The sequence below is a fragment of the Pristiophorus japonicus genome, chromosome 1 (assembly GCF_044704955.1).
Source record: "Pristiophorus japonicus isolate sPriJap1 chromosome 1, sPriJap1.hap1, whole genome shotgun sequence".
NCBI classification, from domain to species: Eukaryota; Metazoa; Chordata; class Chondrichthyes; family Pristiophoridae; genus Pristiophorus; species Pristiophorus japonicus.
The window spans coordinates 344977173-345000376 of record NC_091977.1 but is presented as its reverse complement, the minus strand read 5'-3'; the positions used below and the strand labels follow the sequence as shown (position 1 = coordinate 345000376).

The following is a 23204-nucleotide window of genomic DNA, read 5'->3' as shown; positions in this document are numbered from 1 at the left end:
TTTTTTTTTTTTAAGCATGTTGTATTGAATATACTCTGGGATGCAGACTATCAGACCCCAGGGATTTATCAGCCTTCAATCCCATCAATTTCCCTAACACAATTTCCTGACTAATAAGGATTTCCTTCAGTTCCTTCTCGCTAGACCCTCAGTCCCCTAGTATTTCTGGAAGGTTATTTGTGTCTTCCTTCGTGAAGACAGAACCAAAGTATTTGTTCAATTGGTCTGCCATTTCTTTGTTCCCCATTATAAATTCATCTGATTCTGACTGCAAGGGACCTACATTTGTTTTCACTAATCTTTTTCTCTTTACATATCTATAGAAGCTTTTGCAGTCAGTTTTTATGTTCCCTGCAAGCTTATTCTCATACTCTATTTTCCCCATCCTAATTAAACCCCTTGTCCTCCTCCTGCTGAATTCTAAATTTCTCCCAGTCCTCAGGTTTGCTGCTTTTTCTGGCCAATTTATATGCCTCTTCCTTGGATTTAACACTTTCCCTAATTTCCATTGTTAGCCATAGTTGAGCCACCTTCCCCATTTTATTTTTACGGCAGGCAGGATGTACAATTGTTGAAGCTCAGCCATGTGATCTTTAAATGTCTGCCATTGCCTATCCACCGTCAACCCTTTAAGTATCATTCGCCAGTCTATGCTAGCCAATTCAAATCTCATATCATCGAAGTTACCTTTAAGTTCAGGACCCTAGTCTCTGAATTAACTGTGTCACTCTCCATCTTAATGAAGAATTCTACCATATTATGGTCACTCTTCCCCAAGGGGCCTCGCACAACAAGATTGCTAATTAATCCTCTCATTACACATCACCGAGTCTAGGATGGCCAGCTCTCTAGTTGGTTCCTTGACATATTGGTCTAGAAAACCATCCCCTATACACTCCAGGAAATCCTCCTCCACTGCATTGCTACCAGTTTGGTTAGCCCAATCTATATGTAGTTTAAAGTCACCCATAATAACTGCTGTACCTTTTATTGCACGCATCCCTAATTTCCTGTTTGCCATCCCCAACCTCACTACTACTGTTAGTCTGTACACAACTCCCACTAGCATTTTCTGCCCTTTGGTGTTCTGCAGCTCTACCCATACAGATTCTACATCATCCAAGCTAATGTCCTTTCTTACTATTGCGTTAATCTCTTCTTTAACCAGCAACACTACCCCACCTCCTTTTCCTTTCTGTCTATCCTTCCTGAATATTGAATACCCCTCTATGTTGAGTTCCCAGCCTTGGTCACCTGGAGCCATGTCCCCATAATCCCAATGACATCATATCCGTTAACAGCTATCTGTGCAGTTAATTCATCCACCTTATTACGAATGCTCCTCTCATTGAGATACTGAGTCTTCAGGCTTGTTTTTTTAACACTTTTTTTTGGTCCTTTTTTAGAATTATGTTGTAATGTGGCCCTTTTTTGATTTTTCCCTTTGATTTCTCTGCCCTCCACTTTTCCTTATCTCCTTTCTACCTTTTGCTTCTGCCCCCATTTTACTTCTGTCTGTCTCCTGCATAGATTCCCATCCCCCTGCCATATTAGTTTAAACCCTCCCCAACGGCACTAGCAAATACTCCCCCTAGGACATTGGTTCCAGTCCTGCCCAGATGCAGACTGTCCGGTTTGTACTGGTCCCACCTCACCCAGAACTGGTTCCAATGTCTCAGGAATTTGAATCCCTCGCTCTTGCACCATTCCTCAAGCCACTTATTCATCTTAACTATCCTGCTATTTCTACTCTGACTAGCATGTGCAGTGTCACTGCTGTCAAATCATTTTTTCCCATTGCATCCGATATGTTCCGTATTCTCCAATTTTGTAGTTTTCTGTTTTGTTGGATAATACCTTAACTTGCCAATAATGCATCGGATCTTAAAAAAAATTCCCCATGTTCTTCAGAGGGGCAAATCAAGTTTGAAATGGAACCAGAGTTCTACACTACCACCATCTTGGCAGTTGGAGCTTACAATTACATAGGATATACAGCACAGAAACAGTCCAACCAGTCCATGCCGGCATTTATGCTCCACTTGAGCCTCCTTCCTGATTCAGGATTCTGACGGGGCGGGTTGGGTGCGGTGGGAGTGTTCCCGGTGTTGGGTGGGTCTGGAGCTGGGGGGCTGGCACGCTCTTGGGATGGGGGGTGGGCTGTTTGTGACTGGGATTGGGAGAGACTTCTTCACTCAGAGTTGTTGGCCTGTGGGGTTCCCTGCCGCGGAGAGTTGTTGATGCCAGTTCATTGGATGTGTTCGGGAGGGAGTTGGATGTGGTCCTTGCGGCTGGGGAGGGTCAGTGGGTGTGTGGAGGGGGCATGGGGGGGGGAGGTGCTGGGGTGGGTGATCAGCCATGATCTTGTTGAACGGCGGTGCAGGCTCGAATGGCCTACTCCTGCACCTATTTTCTATGTTTCTATGTTTCCGTCGTTCCTCATCTAAATTTATCAGCATAACCCTTATCCCTCATATGCTTGTCTAGCCACCACTTAAATGCATCTATACTATTCGCTTCAACCACTCTGGTAGTGAGTTCCACATTCTCACCAGTCTGGGTAAAGAAGTTTCTGCTGAATTCTCTCTTGGATTTCTTGTTTGACTATCTTATATTGATGACCTCTAGTTATGCTCTTCCTCACCAGTGGCAACATTCTCTCTCTATCCACTCTATCAAAACTGTTAATCATTTTAAAGACCTCTATTATGTCACCTATCAGCTTTTTTAAGAGAAGAGACCCAGCCTGTTCATCCTTTCCTTTCCTGATATGTATACTCTCGCATTTCTGGTATCGTCCTCATACATCTTCTCTACCCCTTCTCCAGTGCCTCTATATCCTTTTTATAATATGGTGGCCAGAACAGTGTTCGCAGTGTGGTCTAGCCAAGGTTTGATACGGACTTAGCATAACCTCCCTACTTTTCAATTCTATACCTCTAGAAATAAACCCTGGTGCTTGGTTTGCTGTTTTTTAATTGATGTAACGATTTGTACTGCACTTTTTTTGACCGGTGTCTGTCAAGCCCCACCCCCCTGCCCGTACTGCACTTGTTTGACACAGGCGACAAGCCCCACCCCTGTCAAGCCCCCCACCCCATGAGACGAATTATTCCATGCACATGGTGCCGAGAAGCAGGACCTGTGGTTCCAACTTTCTCTCTTTCCACTCCACCCCCCCCCCCGGCCTGGGCCCGATAGCGGCTGGCTCTGACTCCACTTCGGCTGGGGGAGGCATGCACTTTGTCTTTCCAGCGTTCCAAAATCCGGAAACGCCTGGGCCAAGGGGGGAGGGGAGGGGAGGGGCGGCCTAGCGGGGGAGGTGAATCCAGCGGCTGAGCAAATGTAGAAATTGCCTTTTATTCCAAAGTACAAATCATTAAAATAAATTGTGAACAACAATTGTCCCAGCACTGATTCTTGTGGAACACCACTTTCTGCCACTGAGTGGCTACCTTTTACCCCTACTCTCTGCTTTCAGTCTTGAAGCCAGGTAGCTATCCATTCTGCTACTTGTCCCCTGACTCCGCATTCTCTGATCTTGTTCTTATTAAAAGGCCTTTAATAAGATATGGGGTATCTTATTAAAGGCCTTTTGAAAATCTAGATAAATTGCATCTACTGCATTACCATTGACTACTTTCTGTGTTACCTCTTCAAAAAATGATTTGGGGAAGATGAGTGTTAGAATACCATATAGTACCCGTGTCAAAATTTTACCCAAACTTTGGTTAGAATTAAAAGAATTTTTAAAATTCTGATCACCACAGGGATTTAATTTTCATTTAAGTAGATTACTCACTGTTCTGTTCATTAATTATTATTAATGTTTCTTTTGTCTTGGAACTGTGAGCAGTGAATACTTGACCAAGGAAGAAGACTAAATTTGGAGGGGTGAGTGGGAGGAAAAGGAGGCTGTAGGTGTATGTTAACTGCATTGGAAATCCTTGGGCTACGTATTCCAGTTTCTTTTATGCTAAATTCTGTTCTCCACTGTGCCATGTGCTATTTGAACTATATGCTCAAGCACCTCGCTCTCAAAAGTCACTATTGCATATCTTTTAGTTTCTGGCTCAATTTGGGCCTGGGAGGAGGTAGCAGATCTACTGACGTAATGTTAAAACTAAGCCTCTGAGTAGGCAGCAAGATTAGTAGAAAAAACACCTTCCTGTCTGCCTGTGATGGGCATTTAAGATCTCATTTGAGGCTTCAAATGGTATGAATGGCTGCTTTTACCACTCAATTCATTGTTACTGGTCCGATGATTTGTATGAACCCTTGGGGCCCAAGTTTCCACATGATAAAAAACGGGCGCCCCTCCGAGCTGGGCGCCCGTTTTTCGCGCCGGAAAAAAAACGAGCGATTCTGGAGCGCTTTGCAGCTCCTTGTCTGCCTGGCGCGGCGCCCAGGGGGACGGAGCCTACATTCGTGCCGATTTTGTAAGTGGGAGGGGGCGGGTACTATTTAAATTAGTTTTTTTCCCTGCCGGCAACGCTGCACGTGCGCGTTGGAGCGTTCGCGCATGCTCAGTGTGAAAAAAACATTGGCACTCCCTCTCTTCTGCTCTCTTTCCCCCCCCCCCCCCCCATATGTTCAGTCGGCTCCCTTCCTCCCCTCCCCCCCCCCCCCCCCCCCCCCCCGGGTTCGGTCGGCTCCCTTCCCTCCTCCCCCCCCGCCCGCGTTCGTCGGCTCCCTCCTCTCTTCCTTTCCCCCCCCCCGGCGTTCGGTCGGCTCCCACCCGCGTTCATCGGCTCCCTTCCCTCCCTCCCTTCCTGCCCGCGTTCGGTCGGCTCCCTTCCTGCCCGCGTTCGTTCGCTCCCTCCCTCCCCCCCCCAGCCCGCGTTCGTCGGCTCCCTTCCCTCCCTCCCCCCCCCCCCCCCCCGCGTTCGGTCGGCTCCCTTCCTGCCCGCGTTCGTTCGCTCCCTCCCTCCCCCCCCCCCCCCCCCCCCCGCGTTCGGTCGGCTCCCTTCCTGCCCGCGTTCGTTCGCTCCCTCCCTCCCCCCCCCCCCCAGCCCGCGTTCGTCGGCTCCCTTCCCTCCCTTTCCCCCCCCCCCCGGCGTTCGGTCGGCTCCCACCCGCGTTCATCGGCTCCCTTCCCTCCCTCCCTCCCCCCCCCCGCGTTCGGTCGGCTCCCTTCCTGCCCGCGTTCGTTCGCTCCCTCCCTCCCCCCCCAGCCCGCGTTCGTCGGCTCCCTCCCCCCCCCCCCCCCCTTTCTTTGCTTATAAATGTTTATTCAGGTTGGATTTATTTGTATAAGTATAAATAAGGATTGATTGTAGAATTTAATGAGTTCACTTCCCCTCCACCTCGTTCTGGACGCCTGATTTGTAACCTGCGCCTGATTTTTTAATGTGTAGAACAGGTTTTTTCAGTTCTACAAAAATCTTCTCTTGCTCCATTCTACTTTAGTTTGGAGTACATTTTCACTGTGGAAACTTTGAAATCAGGCGTCAGTGGCCGGACACGCCCCCTTTTGAAGAAAAAATTCTGTTCCAAAGTAGAACTGTTCTACCTGACTAGAACTGCAGAAAAAAAAATGTGGAGAATTGCGAATTCTAAGATAGTCCGTTCTCCACCAGTTGCTCCTTAAAAAATCAGGCGCAAATCATGTGGAAACTTGGGCCCTTGATGTTGGAACACCAGATTTGGGCAATATATAGAGATAAGCCAGCATGTATCAATCATTACATGTTTAGTCAAAATGGTCAATAAATTTGAACAAGCCAGATGAGGTTAGATTCCATTATAGTTGACAAGGTGGGTCCCTTTATGTATTTAGAATCCCATTGTGTATAGTTGTGGTTCAGGCTTTGATCTTGCGTCGGATATATGGCACAAACGGGTCATTTGACCCAACCAGTCTATCTTTTTAATTTTCTCCATGTGTTTGTAATGCTACTTTCCTGGGCAGTGAAAATACAGCTTACTATATGTAATGATGAATGGCCTCTGTCTTGTGTTGCATTCCACATGCAGATTAAAGGAGGCTCATGATATGAAAATCAGTTTGCTTTTTGTTATACAGAAGACCATAAGTCTCTTGCAGCTTTGGTGTCTGCTCTGTCACATCCCTGATCACTTATGCATTGTTGTAAATTTCCCTGAATAGCCCACTGCCTAACAATAACCGAAGAGCAGCTCAGCTCATTTTGCTCATTGTTTGGGCAAAATGGATGAAGCTGCTTTAATAACATTTAGATGTAGTCATGTGCAATAATTTTATGGAGTAACTATTTGTACTAAGTCTCCCTTCTGTGCATGCGTCTCCTGACTCGCGCGCAGAAGCGAGAGTTAGGACAAATATCACCGACTCCCAGCGCAATTCCCGCTAACCCTATTCTGCGCATGCGTCCTCTTCCCTCTTTCCTGCCCTGCCCCTGGGCGCCCGATCAGGAACCGGCTCCACACGTTGCCAATGTCTCCAATCCATCAGCAGCCTCGAGCCTCCAATCATGTGGCCAGGAACAGTTAGAGCGGCGAGTGCGGCCGGCGGGGAGAGCTTTGATGTGGGTGGGGTGGGGTGGGGGGGGGGGGTGGCGCGGGGGGAGGAAAGGAAGAGATTGCACAGGTGTGGGGAGGAAGGATCGGAGGAGGGGGAGGGAACACCGAGAAGACGGTTCGCGTTCTTCCAACCTCCTGGTGCTTGCAAGCTCGATGCATGTGTTACAAGGGACATCGTTTGAGTGGATGAAATCCAGAAGTCACTACACTGTCACTATTCACTTCATACCCAATAAACATGTTAACAATCCACACACACTGCCCGATTTATGTGGGGGGGGGGGGGGGGTTGGGATATGGGACATCAGTTGGGGGAGGGATGCACTTGTGCTGGGATAAGGGACTTTGGCTGGGGGAGGCTGCACATGTGCTGGGGTAAGGGTTTTCAGCTGGCGGATGTAGCACTTGCGCTGGGGTAAGAGACTTTTGGCTGGAACTTGGTGGCTTTTGGGGAGATCTGTCCTCTGGCTTTTGAAGTCAAAATGGATTGAATTACAAATTGGAAAGTCAGACAGAACTTGGGCTGGGTGGTTCCAGTTGCACATTCCAGAGGAACTTCAGGGTGTGGCTCTCGTCCCCTTGGAGGATAAATCAGCAATAGGTCATGTGAAAATGGAGAGCCAATCAGAGTGACCACTGCCTTTGTTAGTACAAATAGACATAGCTATAATTTTACCATTTGGTTTTTGTAGGGATGCCATCTATCATGGCCATAGGTAATCTTGTGTCTTTCAAATCACATCCCCATTCTAAGATAACTCACTTCAAAACACAGTCTATGCTGTCCTTTGGGTTGTGCTTTCCCCAGCACAGGGGACTCATTGTAATTGCAGGTGATGATGCCTCCTTCTGCCCCCTTTTTGCCTTGTTTTCTTCCCTCCTGATGTAGTTACTGCTATGTAATTAAAAATTCCAAAAATAAAAAGTTAAGAAAAAGCTTTAAAATTGTGACACAATTTGTGTATGGAATGCTAATGCGGTGATTCAGAGTTTGAGGGAACTAGGCAGGCTATAAAATCTGACAAATCTGATATTTTTCAGTGTATCTCGGGAACTGAGGCTTGGACAGGCGGGTTAAATAAGTGGTATAAGCCTATTTTCTCAATGTTTTTCAGCGTTCACAGGAGGCTTGGAGGGATTGTATTTTTTGAGCATTAGTCTAATAACTGCAAGTGTGTGATACTTTTCATAGTACTAAATGTTGCCCTGATTATAAGGATTGGTGTGGCCATTAGTTTACAAGCCAAAAAAAGCAGCTAAAATGTTTGATAAGAGTAAAATGGTGACTGTTGGCAGTTGCTGAAATGTTTCCATTGTGCATTAATATAAGCAGCAAGACCTGGATGACATTCTGGCTTGGGCTGATAAGTGGCAAGTAACATTCGTGCCAGGAGATGACCATAGAAACATAGAAAATAGGTGCAGGAGTAGGCCATTCGGCCCTTCGAGCCTGCACCACCATTCAATAAGATCATGGCTGATCATTCCCTCAGTACCCCTTTCCTGCTTTCTCTCCATACCCCTTGATCCCTTTAGCTGTAAGGGCCATATCTAACTCCCTCTTGAATATATCCAATGAACTGGCATCAACAACAACTCTGCGGTAGGGAATTCCACATGTTCACAATTCTCTGAGTGGAGAAGTTTCTCTTCATCTCAGTCCTAAATGGCCTACCCCTTATCCTAATACTGTGTCCCCTGGTTCTGGACTTCCCCAACATCGGGAACATTCTTCCCGCATCCAACTTGTCCAGTCCCGTCAGAATCTTGTACGTTTCTATGAGATCCCCTCTCATCCTTCTAAACTCCAGGGTATAAAGGCACAGTTGATCCAGCCTCTCCTCATATATGTCAGTTCCGCCATCCCGGGAATCAGTCTGGTGAACCTTTGCTACACTCCCTCTATAGCAAGAACGTCCTTCCTCAGATTAAGAGACCAAAATTGAACACATTTCCAGGTGAGGCCTCACCAAGGCCCTGTACAACTGCAGTAAGACCTCCCTGCTCCTATACTCCAATCCCCTAGCTATGAAGGCCAACATACTATTTGCCGCCTTCACTGCCTGCTGTACCTGCATGCCAACTTTCAATGTCTGATGAACCATAACACCCAGGTCTCGTTACACCTCCCCCTTTCCTAATCTGCCGCCATTCAGATAATATTCTGCCTTCGTGTTTTTGCCCCCAAAGTGGATAACCTCACGTTTATCCATATTATACTGCATCTGCCATGCATTTGCCCACTCACCTAACCTGTCTAAGTCACCCTTCAGCCTTTTAGCATCCTCCTCACAGCTCACCGCCACCCAGTTTAGTGTCATCTGCAAACTTGGAGATATTGCACTCCATTCCTTCATCTAAATCATTAATGTATATTTTAAAGAGCTGGGGACCCAGAACTGAGCCCTGCGGCACTCCACTAATCACTGCCTGCCATTCTAAAAAGGACCCGTTTATCCTGCCTCTCTGCTTCCTGTCTGCCAACCAGTTCTCCCTCCACGTGAGTACATTACCCCCAATACCATGTGCTTTGATTTTGCACACCAATCTCTTTTGTGGGACCTTGTCAAAAGCCTTTTGAAAGTCCAAATACACCACATCCACTGGTTCTCCCCTGTCCACTCTACTAGTTACATCCTCAAAGTTCCAGAAGATTTGTCAAGCTTGATTTTCCTTTCATAAATCCATGCTGATTTGGACCGATCCTATCACTGCTTTCCAAATGCGCTGCTATTTCATCTTTAATAATTGATCCTAACATTTTTCCCACTACTGATGTCAGGCTAACCGGTCTGTAATTACCCATTTTCTCTCTCCCTCCTTTTTTTTAAACAGTGGTGTTACATTAACTACCCTCCAGTCCATAGGAACTGATCCAGAGTCTCTGGACTGTTGGAAAATGATCACCAATGCATCTACTATTTCTATGGCCACTTCCTTAAATACTCTGGGATGCAGACTATCGGGCCCCAGGGATTTATCAACTTTCAATCCCATCAATTTCCCTAACACAATTTCCTGCTTTATAATATCCTTCAGTTCCTCCTTCTCAATGGTCCCTCGGACCCCTAGTATTTCTGGAAGGTTATTTGTGTCTTCCTTCGTGAAAACAGAACCAAAGTATTTGTTTAACTGGTCTGCCATTTCTTTGTTCCCCATTATAAATTCACCTGAATCTGACTGCAAGGGACCTATGTTTGTTTTCACTAATCTTTTTCTCTCCACATATCTATAGAAGCTTTTGCAGTCAGTTTTTATGTTCCCAGCAAACTTCCTCTCCTATTCTATTTTCCCCCTCCTAATTAAACCCTTTGTCCTCCTCCTGCTGTATTATAAAATTCTTCCAGTCCTCAGGTTTGCTGCTTTTTCTGGTCAATTTATATGCCTCTGCATTGGATTTAACACTATCCTTAATTTCCCTTGTTAGCCACAGTTGAGCCACCTTCCCTGTTTTATTGTTACTCCAGACAGGGATGTACAATTGTTGAAGTTCATCCATGTGATCTTTTAAATGTTTGCCATTGCCTATCCACCGTCAACCCTTTAAGTAAAACTCGCCAGTCTATTCTAGCCAATTCACGTCTCATACCATCGAAGTTACCTTTCCCCAAGTTCAGGACCCTGGTCTCTGAATTAACTGTCACTCTCCATCTTAATAAAGAATTCTACCATATTATGGTTACTCTTCCCCAAGGGGCCTCGCACAACAAGATTGCTAATTAGTCCTTTCTCATTACACATCACCCAGTCTAGGATGGCCAGCCCTCTAATTGGTTCCTTGACATATTGGTCTACAAAACCATCCCGAATACACTCCAGGAAATCCTCCTCCACCGCATTGCTACCAGTTTGGTTAGCCCAGTCAATATGTAGATTAAAGTTGCCCATGATAACTGCTGTACCTTTATTGCAAGCATCCCTAATTTCTTGTTTGATGCTGTCCCCATCCTCATTGCTACTGTTTGGTCTGTACATGACTCCCACTAACTTTTTCTGCCCTTTGATATTCCGTAGCTCCACCCATACAGATTCCACATCATCCAAGCTAATGTCCTTCCTTACTATTGCATTAATTTCCTCTTTAACCAGCAATGCCACCCCACCTCCTTTTCCTTTCTGTCTATCCTTCCAAAATGTTGAATACCCCATGATGAGTTCCCGGCCTTGGTCACCCTGGAGCCATGTCTCCGATAAGTGACAGTCGAACCACCACCCCTTGATTTTCAACGTCTTTACCATCGCCGAATCTCCCACCATAAACATCCTGGGGGTCACCATTGACCAGAAACTTAACTGGGCCAGCCACATAAATACTGTGGCAACAAGAGGTGGTCAGAGGCTGGGTATTCTGTGGCGAGTGTCTCACCTCCTGACTCCCCAAAGCCTTTCCACCATTTACAAGGCACAAGTCAGGAGTGTGATGGAATACACTCCACTTGCCTGTATGAGTGCAGCTCCAACAACACTCGAGCAGCTCAACACTGTCAAGGACAAAGCCGCCTGCTTAGGATGCATCCTCGGTTGCTGATGGAAGTAAGGGTGGAAAGTGCAGAGGCTCTGGTCACGTTCTTCCAATCCTCCTTCGGTATAGGAATGGTTCTGGAGGTTTGCAATGAGGAGTGGGATAAACCTGGCAACTACAGGCAAGTTAGCCTAACATCAGTGGTGGAAAAATTTAATAATCTGGGGCAAAATTAATTTGCACTTGGAAAAATATGGGTTAGTAAATGAAAACCAGCACTGATTTGTTAAAGGCAAATAGTGTTGGGTTAACTTGATATTTTATTGAAGTAACAGAGGGTTGATGTGTATACGGACTTTCAGACGTTTGATAAAATACCACATAATAGACTTGTTGGCAAAATTAAAACACATGGGATTAAAGTGGCAGCATGGATATAAAATTGGCTAAAGGACAGAAAGCAGAGTTTAGTGGTTGGTTGTTTTTCAGACTGGAGGGAAGTATACAGTGGTGTCTCCCAGGGGTTGGTGTTGGGACCACTGCTCTTTGTTATACAGGTACAACGTCCCGAATCTGGAATTCCGAAAACCGGACATTTTTGAGGTGGTCAAAATGGCATCCGGCGGCAAGGGACGAAGAAACCGGTAAAAAACACAATGCCGGAGGATGGGCCAGTGAGCAGCGGAGAATCGGCGGGTGGCGAGGAGCGCCAACAGCGAGGTCTGAAATCCGGCAAAACCCAAAAACTGACTGATTCGGACCCGAGGTTGCCGGATTTTGGGCGTTGTAACTGTATATTACTGACCTGGTCTTGGCTATACAAGCATAATTTCAAAGTTTGCAAATGACATGAAACTCGGAAATGTAGAAAACAGTGAGGAGGCTAGTAACAGAATTCAGGAGGAGACTGGTGAAATGAGCAGACATAGGGCAGATGAAATTTAATGCAGAGATGTGTGAAGTAACCTATTTTGGTAGGAAGAATGAGGAGAGGTAATATAAACTAAATGGTAGAATTTTTAAGGGGTTGTCAGAGCAGAAGGACCAGGGGGTGTATGTGCACAAATCTTTGAAGGTGGCAGAACAATTGAGAAAGCTTCTAAAAAGCCCCTATTTTTAAAAAAAAAAAGAGGCAGTCAAAAAGCAGGAAACTATAGACCAGTTAGCCTAACATCTGTGGTTGGGAAAATGTTGGAGGCCATTATTAAAGAAGCAGTAGCAAGACATTTGGAAAGCATAATTTGGTCAGGCAGAGGCAGCATGGATTTATGAAGGGGAAGTCGTGTTTGACAAATTTGCTGGAATTCTTTGAGGATGTAACGAAGAGGGTTGATAAAGGGGAACCAGTGGATGTGTTGTATTTGGACTTCCAGAAGGCATTTGATAAGGTACCACATAAAAGGTTACTGCACAAGATAAAAGTTCACTGGGTTGGGGGGTAATAGCATGGATAGAGGATTGGCTAACAAACAGAAAACAGAGAGTCGGGATAAATGTTTCATTCTCGGGTTGGCAATCAGTAACTCGTGGGGTGCCGCAGGGATCAGTGCTGGGAACCTAACTATTTACAATCTATATTAACGACTTGGATGAAGGGACTGAGTGTAACGTAGCCAAGTTTGCTGACAATACAAAGATGGGAGGAAAAGCAATGTGTGAGGAGGACACACAAAATCTGCAAAAGGACATAGACAGGCTGAGAGTGGGCAAAAATTTGGCAGGAGGAGTATAATGTTGGAAAGTGTGAGGTCATGCACTTTGGCAGAAAAAAATCAAAGAGCAAGTTATTATTTAAATGGAGAAAGATTGCAAAGTGCTGCAGTACAGCGGGGCCTGTTGGTACTTGTGCATGAAACACAAAAGGTTAGTATGCAGGTACAGCAAGTAATCAGAAAGGCCAATGGAATCGTGGCCTTTATTGCAAAGGGGATGGGGTATAAAAGCAGGGAAGTCTTGCTACAGCTGTACAGGATATTGGTGAGGCTACACTGGATGTTTTACACACTGGCTTGTGCTGTGGTTTGACACCCGGCTTCTCGCTGCTGAAGCTGCCTCGCCTTGCCTACTTGGCGCACACGCAGACATCACCCCCCCCTGCCCCCGCGTCTCTTTGGGGGGGGGGGGGGGGGGGGAAGTGTTCTGTACATATGGATTTGCAAATGGCATTTGATAGTGTTACACAAGAGACTTGCCAAAATTAAGCACTGACATTAAAGTTAAAGTGGCATGGATGGATAGATAGCTGTACACAATACAGGTATGAATAGATGCTTCTGTTTGGCAAGACATAGTGATACCCAAAAATCTGTATTAATTTATACATATTCCCCATATGTATAAATTAATTTGGACATTATAAATGTTGACAGAAGTGACACCAGATTTGAGGACATGGCTAACTGAGTGGAAAATGCAGGAGCTGCAAGAAGGCATCGACGGTTAAGGGAGTGGATGAATTTGTGGCAAATGATGTGCAGTGTAGATAAGTATGACGCAGTTGGTGTGGGGGGTGGGGCGGGGAAATGATGAGTAGAAATTAATCCTACTTGCTAAAAAATTTAAAGATGAGGAAGAGCAGAGAGATATTGGAGTTCAGATACACGGTTCTTCAAGCAGGTTTGCAAATGGAAACAGTCCATCAAAAAGAACAAATGGGATTCTGGTGCTTATGTATAGGAGCACAGAGGTGTGACACTAAGAAATTGTTGCGATCATTGTTTTGAGCATGCCTATGTAGGAAGGTTGAAGGAGCCTTGGAAAAAGGTGTGAAGTAGCTTCACTAGGCGATGGTGCCAGGGATGTGCAGATTGAAGCAGAGTAGTTTACGGAAGAATAAAGTTGAAGTGTTCAAAATTCTTGCATGTTCCAAATGTAATTAATCGATTTTTTTTTTTTCCAGTGGCTGATGAGTCAGTAACAAGACAAAATGAGATGTAATTCTAGTGGAAGGTTGGAAATAATTTTTCATGCAAAAGGTAATTGTGACTACAAATGGCTAATTTAGTTTCCCTGTAAATTAGAGATTAAATGATACCAGGAGAAAGTGGGAAATGAATTGGGGTAGATAACTCCGGAAAGGAAGCTGGCATGGGCCAAATGGTCTTTATCTGTATCGAAATTTCTGAACTATTGAAAGCTCATGAAGCATGAGAATCCACCCATTCTAACATGTAACTATGAAAATCTCAAACAGTAACTTTTAGGCTCTGTAACTACACACTATTTCTATTGTGCTTCTTGGATACAGAAAGTTGTCTCTGCCTCTGCCACAGTACCAAAACAGCTCTCATCAAAGTTGTAAATGACATCCTATGTGACTGACAAAAGTGAACTATCCCTCCTTGTCCATCTTGACATGTCTGCAGCCGTTGACACGGTTGACCACTCCATCCTCCTCCAATGGCCCCTCCACCAACGTCCAGCTGGGTGGGACTGCACTCGTCTGGTTCTATTATCTATCTAATTGTAGCCAGAGAATCACCTGCAATGGCTTCTCTTCCCGCTCATACGTTACCTCTGGTGTGTCGCCCAATACTCTATCCTTGGCCCCCTCCTATTTCTCATCTACATGCTGCCCCTTGTCGACATCATCCGAAAACAGTCAGTTACCACAATGTACGCTGATTGCACCCAGCACTACCTCACTACCATTTCTCTCGACCCCTCCATGGTCTCTAAATTGTCAAACTGCTTGTCCGACATCCAGTTCTGGACAAGCAGAAATTTTCTCCAGTTAAATATTGGGAAGACCAAAACCATTGTTTTTGGTCCCTGCCACAAACTCTGTTCCCTAATCACTGACTCCTTCCCTCTCCCTAACATCTGTCTGAGGCTGAAGCACACTGTTCGAAACCTTGGTATCATATTTGACCCTGAAATTAGCTTCCGACCGCACATCCATGGCATAACTAAGACGGCCCATTTCCATCTCCATAACATCACCCGTCTCCGCCCTTGCCTCAGCTCATCCTCATCCATGCCGTTACCTCTCGACTTGACTATTCCAACGCCCTCTTGGCTGGCCTCACGTTCTACCCTACGTAAACTTGAGGTCATCCAAAACTCGGCTGCCTGTGTCCTAACTTGTACCAAGTCCTGTTCACCCATCACCCCTGTACTCGCTGACCTATGTTGGTTCTTGGTTAAGCAACAACTTGATTTCAAAATTCTCATCCTTGTTTTCAAATCCCTCCATGACCTCGCCACTCCCTATCTCTAATCTTGTCTAACTCCCCGAGATAGCTGTGCTCCTCCAATTCTGCCCTCTTGAGCATCCCTGATGATCACTACCATTGGTGACAGTGCTTTCTGTTGCCCATACCCTCAGCTCTGGAATTCCCTCCCTAAAAAGAAAGGCTTGCATTTATATAGATATTTTCACGACCAGCGGACATTTCAAAGCGCTTTACAGACAACTAAGTACTTTTTTTTGAAGTGCAGTCACTATTGTAATGGAAATGAGGCAGCCAATCTACGCACAGCAAGCTTCCACAAACAGCAATGTGATAACGACCAGATAATCTGTTTGTAATGTGGGCAGAGGAATCGTTTCAAGGACATCCTCAAAGCTTCCTTGATTAAGTGCAACATTCCCACCGACACCTGGGAGTCCCTGGCCAAAGACTGCCCTAAGTGGAGGAAGAGCATCCCGCAGGGCGCTGAGCACCTGGAGTCTCGTCGCCGAGAGCATGCAGAAAACAAGCGCAGGCAGTAGGAGAGTGCGGCAAATCAGACTCCCCACCCACCCTTTCCTCCGACGATTGTCTGTCCCACCTGTGACAGAGTCTGTAATTCCTGTTTTGGACTGTTCAGTCACCTCAGAACTCACTTTTTTTGAATGGAAGCAAGTCTTCCTCGATTTTCAAGGGACAAACCAAGACTACCTCAGCACTGCACTGAAGTGTCAGCATAGATTTATGTGCTCAGGTCTCTGGAGTGGAACTTGAATCTACAATCTTCTGACTCCGGTGAGTGTACTATCCACTGAACCACAGCTTACACACTCTGCCTCTCGACTTCTCTCTCCTTTTAAGACATAGAAACATAGAAAATAGGTGCAGGAGTAGGCCATTCGGCCCTTCTAGCCTGCACCGCCATTCAATGAGTTCATGGCTGAACATGCAACTTCAGTACCCCATTCCTGCTTTCTCGCCATACCCATTGATCCCCCTAGTAGTAAGGACTACATCTAACTCCTTTTTGAATATATTTAGTGAATTGGCCTCAACAACTTTCTGTGGTAGAGATTTCCACAGGTTCACCACTCTCTGGGTGAAGAAGTTCCCCTCATCTCGGTCCTAAATGGCTTACCCCTTATCCTTAGACTGTGACCCCTGGTTCTGGACTTCCCCAACATTGGGAACATTCTTCCTGCATCTAACTTGTCTAAACCCATCAGAATTTTAAATGTTTCTATGAGATCCCCTCTCATTCTTCTGAACTCCAGCGAATACAAGCCCAGTTGATCCAGTCTTTCTTGATATGTCAGTCCCGCCATCCCGGGAATCAGTCTGGTGAACCTTCGCTGCACTCCCTCAATAGCAAGAATGTCCTTCCTCAGGTTAGGAGACCAAAACTGTGCACAATACTCCAGGTGTGGCCTCACCAAGGCCCTGTACAACTGTAGCAACACCTCCCTGCCCCTGTACTCAAATCCCCTCGCTATGAAGGCCAACAAGCCATTTGCTTTCTTAATCGCCTGCTGTACCTGCATGCCAACCTTCAATGACTGATGTACCATGACACCCAGGTCTCGTTGCACCTCCCCTTTTTCCTAATCTGTCACCATTCAGATAATCTGTGTCTCTGTTTTTACCACAAATGGATAACCTCATTTATCCACATTATACTTCATCTGCCATGCATTTGCCCACTCACCTAACCTATCCCAAGTCGCTCTGCAGCCTCATAGCATCCTCCTCGCAGCTCACACTGCCACCCAACTTGGTGTCATCCGCAAATTTGGAGATACTACATTTAATCCCCTCGTCGAAATCATTAATGTACTACCCCACTAGTCACCGCCTGCCATTCTGAAAAGTACCCATTTACTCCTACTCTTTGCTTTCTGTCTGACAACCAGTTCTCAATCCATGTCAGCATACTACCCCCAATCCCATGTGCTTTAACTTTGCACATTAATCTTGTGTGTGGGACCTTGTCGAAAGCCTTCTGAAAGTCCAAATATACCACATCAACTGGTTAAGACGCTCTTTAAAACCTACTTCTTTCACAACCTTTTGGTCATCTGCCCCAATTTCTCCTTGTGTGGCTCGGTATAAAATTTTTTGTCTTGTAATACTTCTGTGAAATGCCTTGGCACATTTTACTATGTTAAAGCACTATACAAATATTTGTTGTATTTCTGCTTTACAGGGTAGAAGTTTAATTAAAAAAATTGTCCACCGGCAAGAAGTGTTACTTGGGGATCAAAGGCATGGTTGAGGAGAAGCATTTTCAAGAAGCCTTGGAAAGTAAGGAGGGAAATTGCAAGGAATTTAGGGAGTGGGGAGGGGTCAAGGGAGGATGCAGTAAGGAGGAAACAGGAAATGAACAGTAAGTTGGTGTCCGAAGAGGCGAGTAAGCATGCAGAGACACACATTGGAAGCTTGCCAAGAAATGGTAGGAGGGATTTAAAAGTGAGTATGTGTATCTTGGTCAATTCAGCAGGGCACAGTGATTGGAAGTCCACAAGGGTGGGGACAACAGGAGAGTGAAACCTTAAATGGGTCTTTAGATCAAATTGGAAATTAACACTTTTTTCTTGTCATTGTGAAAGAAGCAGTCCATCTGATCAGGAGAGGAGAGAGGCAATTTACCGTTCGATATTCTGTAAATCCTGTCTAGCACTTCCCTTAAAATAGCGAATGCAGCTGGAGCACAGGTTGCAGTGTGACAAATCATTCATTTATTCACTTAAGTTCTACAGCAGCCGATCTCTCATCAATCTGCTCAATGAAAGACCGAATTAACTCCCGTACTGCACAGCGTATGAGATATACAATTGTTATAACATGTACTGTATGGATAAGGTACTGAGTTGCCTGCTTTCAATCCTGTGGAACCTCATCAATGGTAAACAATTTGCTGTAGCTGAGAAAGGGAAAACGTACACCATGATGAGTGGCTATTCACTTAGTGTGCTAGGGCTTGCTGTCTATAAGCTGCAGACTTGCTGTTCCCACCTGCCAGATAGAGGCAAATGATTGGAGCGTGGGCAGGTACAGCAGGAGCGTTGAGTTCGTAGAGGGATGTGACCGGGGCCCAGAAGAGGCAAGGGCCCAGGGGCAGCGCGGGCCAGCCCACACTGCGATATGTGTGTACGCTAGGTCCGTGCAGCAGAGTTGGTCTCCAGTCGTCTTGGTTAATCCTTGTCATTGGACCAAGACCCAGCTCTGTCAAGCCCGTGTGGTGGCTGGTGTGCAATGGCCACCACATGTTTTTTTTAAAAAAAATCCATGCACCGGCATCTCCTCCACCCTTCAAGATGTAGTTCAGGATCTGGAACACCTGTGAAACTCATCCCTTTTTGGTGTGGAAGCAAGCCATCCTCGTTTTGAGGGACTGCCTATGATGATGATGATGACGCAAATAGGTCAGTTGAATTCCTACTTCAGTTTGAGTGTCTCCTCCTGATCCTGTAAATAACACAATTCAGTTGTTTCTTGCAGGCCTCAAACAGAATGGGTTAAATATTGTTCTTGGTACACAAGAGGAAGACGAGTAGTGAGCTGAAAAGAAATTGTTTTTGGTTGGGGCAACATTTTTGGAAGCTACAACTAGACTGCTTGGTTAAGTCCTGGAATGGGATATTTTAAAACCTCCAAGATCATAATTGCCACAAGTATAGCAATTGCTCATTTTTAGTAAGTGAAATAGCTTAACTGTTGACAATTTTTGTGGTAAATTTTGATACATAAATTGTAAGTAGTACATTGAGAGGGGGGCAGTTGGAATCCAGAATTGCAAACCAATTTCTGGTGGTATCACAAATACGTTTTTCTAAAGCAATCAGTAAACTATAATTCATATAGCTACGTGTTTGGGGAGATAATGTGGAGATAGTTTTGTCATTTTTAAGATGTTGCAGTAGAATTTTAATAAAATCTACCTGACTAATATGTAGTCATTTCTAGACAGCAACATTCTCTGGAAAGTTCCAAGAATTTAAAGAACTAGTAGAAGTACCCATTTCTAATTAAACCTCAACATAATAGCATTTGATCTGAGTAAATTGCAGACGCCTGTTAAATATTTGGCCATTTTCTCAGGACACTGTCTTTCCTCTCTCCAGCAGTCAATACTGATTTATCTAACTTCCAGTCTAATTTCAAACCTGAATTTTTTCAGCCTCTGTTCAAAATTTTTATCAACTTTTGCTGGGAGACTGTTCCATATAACCATTATTTTGCTGGGTTGGAGCAACAGTACATGGCAAGTCTAGAAATGGCTACGTGGAAGCGGTAGCGGGACATTTGGTAAAGCATAATTCATCAAGCAGAGTCAGCAAATTTAACGAGCAGGGTGGATAAGGAGGGACCAGTGGATTTGGTGTATTTGGATTTCCAGAAGGCATTTGACAAGGTGCCACATAAAAGGCTACTGCATAAGATAAAAGCTCATAGGGTTGGGGGTAAGATGTTAGCATGGATAGAGGATTGGCTAACTAACAGAAAACAGAGTGTCGGGATAAATGAGTCATTTTCTGGTTGGCAAACAGTGACTAGTGGGGTGCTGCAGGGATCGGTTCTGGGTCCTCAACTATTTACAATCTCTATTAATGACTTGGATGAAGGGACCGAGTGTAATGTAGCGAAGTTTGCTGCTGATACAAAGATGGGTGGGAAAGCAAATTGTGAAGGGATATAGACAGGCTAAGTGAGTGGGCAAAAATTTGGCAGATGGAGTATAATGTGGGAAAATGTGAGGTTATCCACTTTGGCAGAAATAATAGAAAATCAAATTTTAATCTAAATGGAGAAAAATTGCAAAGTGCTGCAGTACAGAGACCTGGGGGTCCTGGTGCTTGAAACAGTTAGTATGCAGGTACAGCAAGTAATCAGGAAGGCAATGCAATGTTGTCCTTTTATTGTAAGGGGGATAGAGTATAAAGCAGAGAAGTCCTGCTACAACTGTATAGGGTATTGGTGAAGCCACACCTGGAATACTGCGTACAGTTTTGGTCTCCGTATTTAAGGAAGGATATACTTGCATTGGAGGCTGTTCAGAGAAGGTTCACTAGGTTGATTCTGGAGATGAGGGGGTTGACTTGTGAGGGTAGGTTGGGGCTATACTCATTGGAGTTCAGAAGAATGAGAGATGATCTTGCTGAAACATATAAGATAATGAGGGGGCTCGACAAGGTGGATGCAGAGAGGATATTTCTACTCATAAGGTAAACTTAAACTAGGGGACATAGTCTTACAATAAGAGGATGCCCATTTGAAATTGATGTGAAATTTCTTCTGGTTGTAAATCTATGGAATTCTCTGCCCCAGAGAGCTGTAGAAGCTGGGTCATTGAACATATTAAAGGTGAAGATAGACAGATTTTTGAGCGATTAAAGTGTTATGGGGACCGAGCAAGGAAGTGGAGCTGAGTTCATGATCAGATCAGCCATGATCTTATTTATTGAATGATGGAGCAGGCTCGAGGGGCAAATGGCCTACTCCTGTTCCTCTTATATTCTATCTCGATTCTCTTGAGGTAGATATCTGGATTTGTATACCAAAAAGCTGATTTTGATGTTGGGGAAAAGAGTTGGTCACAGAAAGCTAATTGGCTATCTTGAAAAAATAATCAATGCAGCATTTGTGGATATCTATTGAGAATAAAAATGATGAAGCAGGTGTGTGCACAAGGAGCAAAAAACTTTTTAGGGGCAGCAAGCATGTTTGGCACTCTGTTCTTTATCACAAGGTAAGTTCATATGAAGGCCGTTCAGCCGTTTTAGGATCTCGCTGTCCGTGTCCTGGCCTCGTTCATCCTCCTTGATGATCAACAACAAAGTTATTAGAATCATAGAAATGTACAACACAGAAAGTGGCCATTCGGTCCATCATGCCTTTGCTGGCTCTGAAGCAGCAATCGTGCTTAGTCCCACGTCCCTGCTTTTTGTCCGTAACCCTGTAAGTTTCTCATCCCAAGTACCTGCACAACTCCCTTTTTAAAATTATTTATGGAATCAGCTTCCAGCGCCTTTTCAGGTAGAGCGTTCCAGATCCTGATGATGATGATGGAGTGGAAAAAAAACTCTCCTCCCCTTTTAGATATTATTCCAATGATTTTTAATCTATGATCTTTAGTTATTGACCCACTTGCCAGAGGGAATATTATTTCCCTATCTACTCTATTGAAACCTCTCATCTTGAAAGCCTCTATTCGCTCACTTCTTAACTTTCTCTGTTCCAAGAAGAGCAGTCCTACCTTTTCCAATCTCTCCTCATAACTGAATGTTAACATGCTGGTAAACCTCCTCTGTACCCTTTCAAATGCCTTTATATCTTTCCTATAGTGTGGTCCCCAGAACTGTCCACAATACTCCAGCTGAGACATAACTAGTGATTTATAAAGTTCTAGCATGATCTCTTTGCTTTAATATTCTATTCCACTATTTATAAACCCAAGTAGCCATATGCTTTTTTAACCACCGTACCAACTTGTCCTGCCACCTTCTTAAGGATGTGTATGCGCGGACACCAAGGCCTCTCTGCTCATCTACACTTTTTTTTCAAAATCGTACCATTTATTATCTATCTTTCCATATTAGTCCTCGCAAATTAGTCCTCGTATAATTTCACACTGCCCCGCATTGAACTCCATTTGCCATGCATCTATGTTCAACCTATGTTTAAAGAAATATTTTAACATCGGTTCTAAATTCGTGCTTCTCTATCCTGAATCTGTGCCTGCTTGTGCTGCTACACTGGTGTACTTGAAAGTATTATTCTGGGTTTACCCTTTATATCAAACCTATATAAAGTTATGTATAAAATGTCTTTCTGAGGATAAAAAGCCTGATTTTTTTTTTTATCAAGTCATTCCTCCAACACCAGGGTCAGCCTCTTTGCTCTCCTGCATTTCCTCTCGTGTTTGTATTGTCCCTTTTAAGTCATGCAGACCAGAACTATATGCAATGTTCCCTTTGGTCTGACCAGGCACAGGGTAACTGGCATGAACTCCTCTGGGAACTTGGACTCAATAAATTTAGCAATGTAACTCAGCATCTTATTTAATTGTTTATTGCTGCTTTATATTGTTTAAACATTGTGTGACAAAACAACTAACACCTGTAGGTCTCCTTCATCTTTTCATCATGGCAACTTCTATACAGTTCTCTTTCGTGGCCACACCCCCCGCCACAATATACAGGAATTTGTCTGCAGTGAACTTCATTTGCCACTGATTAGACTAAGTGCACATCCCATCAAGCTCTTTTTAAGATCTGTGAAAGTCTTTCACCAAACTTACTTATACTTACCTAGAATGATACAGCACAGAAGGATGCCATTCAGCCCATCGTGATTGTGCCGGCTCTTTGAAAGAGCTATCCAATACATCCCACTCCCTTCTCTTTCCCCATAGCCCTGCAATTTTTTTTCCTTCAAGTATTTATCCAATTCCTTTTAGGGTTTTAACTTGCTCCCTGACAACCCTCTTGCTTTTATAATATTTGAATAATATTTTGCATCTGTGGCTATGTCCCCTTCCAGTTTTCTCTTGACCATCCTAATCTCTCTTTTTGACCTGTCTATATAATCTGCTCCACCAAATGGTCACCCTCTCATCAGCATTTAATCTTTGCAGTTTTCCCAGTTTCCTTTTCTTGCATCATTTGAGAGCATATTTATTTTGCTGATGTACTTTACCTCATGATATGGTTAATTCTTTTGAAGGATGACTATTTCCCATTAACTGATATATTTGTGAACATGTTCCATCCTCAGATTATGTCCCTGACATTTGCCCCCTTGATGTGTGTTTCATTTGAGGACTTGATGTTTACACTATTCACTTGGACATCCAAGTACTGGGAATGAGATGTTTTGAGCTAGATTCCATTGAACATGTAGGTCTACCAGCTTGACATCTTTTGCCTGGCTTTAAACTCTTTGGGCTAGATTTTCGGTTGTTGGCAAAAATGGTAGTTTTACGGCAAAATTATCGTTTTTGCTGCGCTACCATTTTTGGGCCTAAATTTCGGCCTTTACGTCATCGGTAATGTCGGTGTTGCACAAGGATT

The 23204-nt window shown here is 44.5% G+C and overlaps 1 protein-coding gene across 10 annotated transcripts in view; it reads left to right on the top strand.

The window, feature by feature from the left end:
- Positions 1-23204, top strand: part of LOC139273318 (F-box/LRR-repeat protein 2) — a 334467-nt gene that overhangs the window by 35699 nt on the left and 275564 nt on the right. For 2 of the 10 annotated variants that reach the window (XR_011595067.1, XR_011595069.1), the window contains exon 3: positions 13863-13938. The exons of 7 other annotated variants lie outside the window; for them this stretch is intronic. The gene's annotated coding sequence lies outside the window, so the exon portion shown is untranslated. Of the gene's footprint in view, positions 1-3856; positions 3895-13862; positions 13939-23204 lie in introns of all 10 variants that reach the window. One more of the 10 variants, XR_011595068.1, reaches the window with a different exon arrangement.